A 7,489-nucleotide genomic window follows, 5' to 3' on the forward strand; every position below is an offset into this window, starting at 1 on the left:
CAATAGGACTTTTTTTTTTTAAACAAAAATGCATATTGAATTATAAAAGGAAAGAGCTACAGGAAAGAGGTTGACATGAAGTGGACAGCATGCCCCGGGTTTCAGCCACTGGCTTCGTTTTTGGGGGGCTCCAGGCTTCTCCATCTTTTTCCTTAATAAGCCCTGGCAGCCAAATCTTAGTTCATTCTTGTGTCATTCAGTGTCTCTTCGAGCCGTATTTTCTTCCCTTAAGCCCATGTTATCTCAAAATATATGACTTTGGCTAAAGGAATGGGTCCTGAGCTCAGACACAGAAAGACAGATGTCATAATCAGAACCCCTTGTATTCATGTATTATGTCCAAAGTATTTTAAAACATCTATTGGGTAGAACCACACCTTGTCTGAATGATAGCTCCATCACTAGATACAGATACATAATTTTGGGCAAGTAACTTTACCTCTCTGAGCATTAGTATTTTAATTCATAAGTTAGTGAAAATAACACCCCTCCTAAAGTGGTCGGGAGGATTAAATGAAGTGCCATGAGGCCAATAATTATTATTAAACACTAATTATTCAATAAATGTTAACTTCAGTCTCCCACTTGCCATTTTTCACTTCACTGTTAAGATTGGGTCAGTATTATTGTTCTATTTAAAAACATTAAATGACATTATATGATATGTTATGGTTTTAGTAGCACTTTAACATATATTCTTATTTAATCCTCCTAGAAGTTTTTGTTTTGCATTTTCTTTAATATGAAGAAACAGGCTAAGGGAGGGCAAGGTGATTAAGCAGACTACAACCTCTCTAGAAATTATCCTGAAAATTATTCTGTGATTCAGCAACTTCACTCTACATGTATACCTTAGAGAAGTCTTGCACATACAAGTACATACCAGGAGACTTGTAACAGAATGTTCATGGCAGCATTATTTATAGCAGCAAGATATGAATAACTCAATCCTCATTTTCACTGGGGGCCACATCAGCCTCACAGTTGCCTTCAAAGGGCCAAATGTAATTTTAGGACTGTATAAATGTAACTACTCCTCAACAGTTAAGCGAGAGCTCTGTGCTGTTGCCGGGTAGAAACAAGGTGGAGGGCTGGATTCAGCCCACGGGCCTTGTGTTTGCCACCTGTGCTCTAGACGGTCACTTTAAAGAAGGGCAGGGGAGTGGGCTAGGAAAAGAACTCAAAAGTAGCTTCAGTAGTGTAATAGGTCCTGGTTGGTGTGGCTCAATGGATTGAGTGCTGGCCTGTGAACCAAAAGGTTGCTGATGCGATTCCCAGTCAGGGTACATGCCTGAGTTACAGGCCAGGTCCCTTGGGGGCATGTGACAGACAATCAATTGATGTTTCTCTCAAATATTGATGTTTCTCTCCCTCTTTTTCTCCCTTCTCCTCTCTCTAAAAATAAATAAATAAAATCTTTAAAAACAACAGTGGTAATAGTTTACTCACATTCAGTGGTAGGTCCATGGGTGATTGTTTCATCATTATGCTTCATAAGTTACAAAAAATGTATCATTGAATGGTTAACAAATGTTACATAAACCAGCAGCTCAGCCAGAAACTACATTCCTGGTCCCTGATTCTCTTAGCTGGGCTTTGTCTACAGCAATGCCTCCCTGATGCTGGTTCAAGTTCCTAGAAAGTTCCTTGAGTGCCAATCACCCTTGAGGTTTATGTCCTGGAGGGGAGGAAGACCCTTGGGATTTTGTGCCTGGGAGGAGTGGACTTTTTCCTTCCTCTCCCTTCCCCAGTGTTCTTCTGAGAGTGAAATCCAAATGCCATGGCTGGAAACAGGGATTTCAGGGGCAACCCTGGGGGGTTCTCCCTCCAATCAAAGATCACCAGTGTTCCCCTGGAAATCCAGAAACATCTATCAATAAGCCAAACTTTTGTGCCTATAAAATCATCCCACAATGAAAATCCAGAATCCTGTTAGAAGTAATAAATATGACTAATTAACCAGAGCACCTGTGGCACAGAGTTCCAAAATCCTTTTTCTAAACCATTGGGTAAAGTTAAGGCTCATTGCGAAAGGTTCTTTTCCCTAGATTCAATCTGGAAACCAGACTGTTTAGACAGAACTAGCAGGGTTTACTCTGGTATGTGGAAATCCTATCAAAAAGGTCAGGACAGATGGCAACCCCCCCCCCAGGTGCCACCCTGTATGGGGGGGGCGGTTAAGCACAGAGACCCAGAGATGGCTCACCTGGGTTCAAGACTTGGTGCTGCTGCTCGCAAGCAAAGCAGCTTTGAGTCAGTTTCTCATTTTTTTCCGTGCCTCAGTTTCTTACCTGTGAAATGGGTATCATAATAGTTCTTACTTTATGAAATGACATGAGGATTAGCTGAAATGCTGCATGGCAAATGCTTAGAGGAGTGCCTAGTGCAAGTGATAAGTGAGGGTTAGCTACTATTGTGAGTGACAAAAAGGGGACCCTAGCACCAGTCTTGCCTACCTGTTAGGAAAAATCAATTCTCTCAGAGACCCGAGGGCTCGAGCTCCCTGGATCAGCACCAGGGCTTCCCTTCTCGCTCACTAACTCAAGTCGGTCCCTGTTGCTGGGGTTCCGGGGCATCATCCTGGCCAGCTTTTTTTTTACTGAAAAGCTAGACTGACCATCTAACTTTAAGGTTTTTTTTTTTAATCAGTTTGCCTATCTTTTATTTATTTTTTAAACATTTTTATTGGTTATGCCATTACATTTGTTCTATTCCCCCCTCCTTTCCCCTCTATCCTGCACACCCCTCTCCCACCCACATTCCCCCCACCCCGTAGTTCATGTCCATGTGTCTCAAGTTCTTTAGATTCTATATTTCCCCTACTATTCTTGCCCTCCCCCCTCTCTATTTTCTATCTACCATCTATGCTACTTATTTTCTGTACCTTCTCCCCCCTTCTCCTCCTCCCACTCCCCTGTTGCTAATCCTCCACGTGATCTTCATTTCTATGGTTCACTCCTCATCTAGCTGTCCTCTTAGTTTGCTTTTGTTTTAGGTGTAGTTGTTACTAACTGTGAGTTTGCTGTCCTTTCACTGTTCATCTTTTTTTATCTTCTTTTTCTTAGGTAAGTCCCTTTAACATTTCATATAATAAGGGCTTGGTGATGATGAACTCCTTGAATTTGGTCTTATCTGAGAAGCACTTTATCTGTCCTTCCATTCTAAATGAAAGCTTTGCTGGACAGAGCAATCTTGGATGTAGGTCTTTGGTTTTCATGACTTGGAATACCTCTTTCCAGCCCCTTCTTGCCTGGAAGGTCTCTTTTGAGAAATTAGCTGACAGTCTGATGGGAACTCCTTTGTAGGTGACACTCCCCTTAGCTCTTGCTGCTTCTAGTATTCTCTCCTTCACTTTAATCTTGGCTAATGTAATGATGATGTGCCTTGGTGTGTTTCTTCTTGGGTCCAACTTCTTTGGGACTCTCTGAGCTTCCTGGATTTCCTGGAAGTCTATTTCCTTTGCCAGATTGGGGAAGTTCTCTCTTATTATTTGTTCAAATAGGGTTTGCACTCGTGACTGTTCCTCTTCCCCTTCTGGTACCCCTATAATTCGAATGTTGGAATGTTTAAAGATGTCCTGGAGATTCCTAAGCCTCTCCTCATTTTTCTGAATTCTTGTTTCTTCATTCTTTTCTGTTTGGTCATTTTTTCCTTCCTTCTGGTCTACTCCGTTGATTTGAGTCCCAGTTTTCTTTCCATTACTGTTGGTTTCCTGTGCATTACCATTCATTTCAATTAGTTTAGCTTTCATATGTTTCTCTAATCTGTGACTATAATCAACCAGCTCTGTGAGCATCCTGATCACCAGTGTTTTGAACTGTGCATCTGAAAATTTGGCTATTTCTTCATCACTTAGATTTATAGGCTCTGGGGCTCTGAGTTGTTCTTGAGCCATTTTTGGTCTCTTCGTGCCCGTTAAGTATGAAGAACGGAGTCTTAGTTGTTCACCAGGGTGAGGCCACTCAGGTCACTGATTTGTCATGCTGTATGCGGGGGCAGGGTCAGAGAGGGAGCAATGGCGGTCCTCTCCGCTCGCCAGTCCGTCTCACTGCCCTGGCCCATTTATCCGAGTGGAAATGTGCGAGCCCACCGCCCTGCACTGTGTGGTCTCAATGCTCGCCTCTTCACTGGTTTATTTGCACACAAATGCGCAACCTACCGCAGACAGCCAGCCGCGCCTCTCCCCAGTGTCCGCCCGTAGCCAGCCTGTACCTCACCTAGGATCTGCACCTTCGGCTGCTTGCGCACCACCCGGTCGGGGATCTTTTTTGCCAACCCGCTCTGCTGCTGGCTTCGCTCCTTTTACCAGTTTAGCTGAGCATTTCGTTGTCTTTGGACTCCATATTGTCGATTTTCTGTGTGGCTTGGTTGTGTTTATTTTTGTTAAAACTTTGTTTTTAGATTTGGTTGTGCATGGACACAAGGTGTTTCCACCTACGCCTCCATCTTGGCGGAATTGTCTAACTTTAAGTTTTTACATCTTTTTACACCCCCCTCAGACTGTGAGGCCCACCCAGTCTGCCTTCCCTGAAGGACCCTGAAGTTGAGAGAAAAGGGAATCAAAATCTTTCTCACCCACACAGTTCCAAACAACATTAGATTCTCTTCCACTCCCGTCTCCAGTCCAGGAAGCAGCCCACGTGCTTTCTAGTTCAGAAAAGGTCAGTTCCTCCTTTACTGCCATCCACAGCACACTGGACATCTGTGATGTTGTGGTTTATAAGAACTACGTGTGTTACATATAATGGCATTATTAGTACTAGAAGTCTGTGATACTGAGGCAGGATAGTGAGACACTAGGAAAATCCCTTGGCAAGTGGAATGGGGAAACTCAGCTGGACAAACTGGCCGAGCAATTTACAGCCAGATACAGAAAGCCACAGGTGCCAAGTAATGGGCAAAACTCATGCTGGACTTTGCCCCCAAGTAGACTTTCTGCCCCTGGCACTTAGCTGGCCATGTGATTTAGACCCTCTGGCTTTCCTCCCTGGAGATAACGTTGAGGCCTCGGTTGCATTTCAGCTCCAGGCCCAGAAAAGCAACAAAACCAGGGAGAGTGGTGCCAGGCCAAAGGCAATAACTAATGACCCTGTGCCCTGGTGCTGACCAATCAGTGAGGACCAAGACCCTGAAAGGGCACACCTGGTGAAAGCTGATGAATATTCTGTTGAGATCCTTCTCTAAGACCTCCCCTAAACTACTAACCTTTAAAACCTTCAAAAAGAACCTCCAGAAGCACACCTACACCTTTCCCACCCCCGTCTGCTTCCCCCACAGGCACACATCCCCTGAACTCCAAGGAACCCCACGGGACTTGCAACCCGGGGAGCAATGGGCAGCGGCAGCTCATCCTAGGCTAACCCCCTGACCCTGCCTCCAGTGCTCCCTTTTCTCGGAATCCCTAGTGGCTGACAGCAGCCCAGTCCTGCCTCACTTCCTTTCCAAACATTTCTAGAGAGCCAAAGCAGACCCACCTAGTCTCTCTCCTGTTGCTTCTTCTGTCATAGGACCTTCCTTGTTTCACAGTCCTCAGATTTAATAAAAGTACTCTCAGATCACACGGCCTTGTGTTGTAAAGTCCTGCCAACATGAAGTCGAGAACCCAGGTACTACAGACCAGCCCGAGGCTGACCTGCTCTGGCTTGGTCCCTGTAACAATACCAAACTTAGCATTAATACCTGATCTAATTGCAGTTTCAAACTTTCCAAGAAATGTAATCTTAATTAACCTGAACCATTCTGGAATTTTCTGGTCAAGCACCAGTAAGTTAACCTGTAGTGCAGGCCCTCTCTCTCCCCCATAAAAAGAAGAGGCGAGACAATCTCCAGGATGAAAACCCTCTGCTTTCCTTTTTCCAAAGAAAAGATGTCCTGGCCCAAGAATAACCCTCTCTTTACTTTCCCTAGTAGCTCCCTTGCACCCATCTTCCCATAAAACCCCTCCATGTTATACACCCCCCGGGAGCACCTTCCAGGTGCCAGTTGGGCTGCTGCTCGATTGAGAACCACCGATAAAGCCAATTAGATCTTCAGATTCACTGAGTTGATGTTTTGTTTTTTAACAGATATATTTGGTCACTTGAACCACCCAAGTATATTTCTCAAATATGTTTGGTCTTCATCCATAGTTCCTGACCCACATCTCCCCAAACCCTTGGAATTTCTGAGCTTAAGAGCATTGGGAGCATCTTTTGTTGCAGCATTTGGTCTCTTGTCCTCAGTTCTTGAAAACCTTCAGAGCCATAAAGGTGAAACAGTCTTGTTTTCATAACAAGCCCCTTTCCACCACAACTAGGTTTATGTTAATGAAGGTGACTTTTGGAAGCACCTGAGGGTGGGGGCTGGTTGCCAGGGGAACCAACTGTGAAAGAGGGTTGGAAATTTTAGTCTCACCTCCTGATGTCTGGGGAGGAGAGGGGTTGAGGTTAAATCAATCACCTACGGTAAATGAGTTAGTTAATCACTCATGCCTATGTAATAAAGCCCCCATAAAAACCCAAAAGGAAGCGTTTTGGAGTGGTTCCAAGGTGGGGAACCAGAACACTTTCTAGGGCCATTGTGCCAGGCCCCAAGCCCACGAGGACAGAAGCTCCTTTGTTCAGTTCCTCGCCCTATGTATGTCTAAATCGGGCTGTTGTTCACATCCTCAGTACCCTTTGTGAGGAACTGGCAGCCGAGTGAGTAAATGGTTTGCCTGAGTTCTATGAGCAGTTCTCGCAAATTAATCAAATGCAAGGAGGGGGTTATGGGAACCTCTGACTTAGAGCCACTGGGTCAGAAGCACAGGTAACAGCCCAAACTTGTGATTGGCATCTGGAGTTGGAGGACATAGTCGGAGCCTCCAACATGCAGTAGGTTGGTCAGAAGGACAGGAAATAACCTGGGCTCTCGCCTGGTAACTGAAGTGGAGGGTGGAACTGAGACTCTTGTCTGTGGAATCCGATGCTACCTCCAGGTAGATGGTGTCAGAGCTGGGTTCTTGGACACCCTCCTGGTGTCTGAGAATTGCTTGTTGGTGTGGGGAAGCCCTCCTGCCCCCTCCCCACACACACACACAAATACAGGCATTGGATTTAGGTCCAGGAACCCGAAAGAACAGCCTAGGAATAGAAAGTGTGGTTTCTCCACAGACCTATCTCTCTTTCTTTAAAACCTTCCTGGGCCAACTGCCAAAAGCCACACACACTGGTCTGAGCCAGAGCTATCAGCTTCCACTGACTTTTCTGATGGGATCTGCCTCTCTCCGGTCACCGCCAGCTGCTACCCAGATTCCATCCACTCCCGTATCACAGCCTAAAACCTGCACAGCTAAGCAGAATTCCCTCTACCTGCTTTCTCCCAGTAGCCTGAAGTCAGTTCTTACTATTTCCTTGAAGGAGAGAATAGGAAATACATTCAGTCATCTATCTGAAATTTACCAAGCACCTACAATGTGCCCCTGGCCCAGGTACTAAGTCACAGCCTAGTGTGGACAGCTAGCATTAGGGCT

The sequence above is a fragment of the Artibeus jamaicensis genome, unplaced genomic scaffold (assembly GCF_021234435.1).
Source record: "Artibeus jamaicensis isolate MK-2021 breed Jamaican fruit bat unplaced genomic scaffold, CSHL_Jam_final contig_233, whole genome shotgun sequence".
In the NCBI taxonomy this organism is placed as follows: domain Eukaryota; kingdom Metazoa; phylum Chordata; class Mammalia; order Chiroptera; family Phyllostomidae; genus Artibeus; species Artibeus jamaicensis.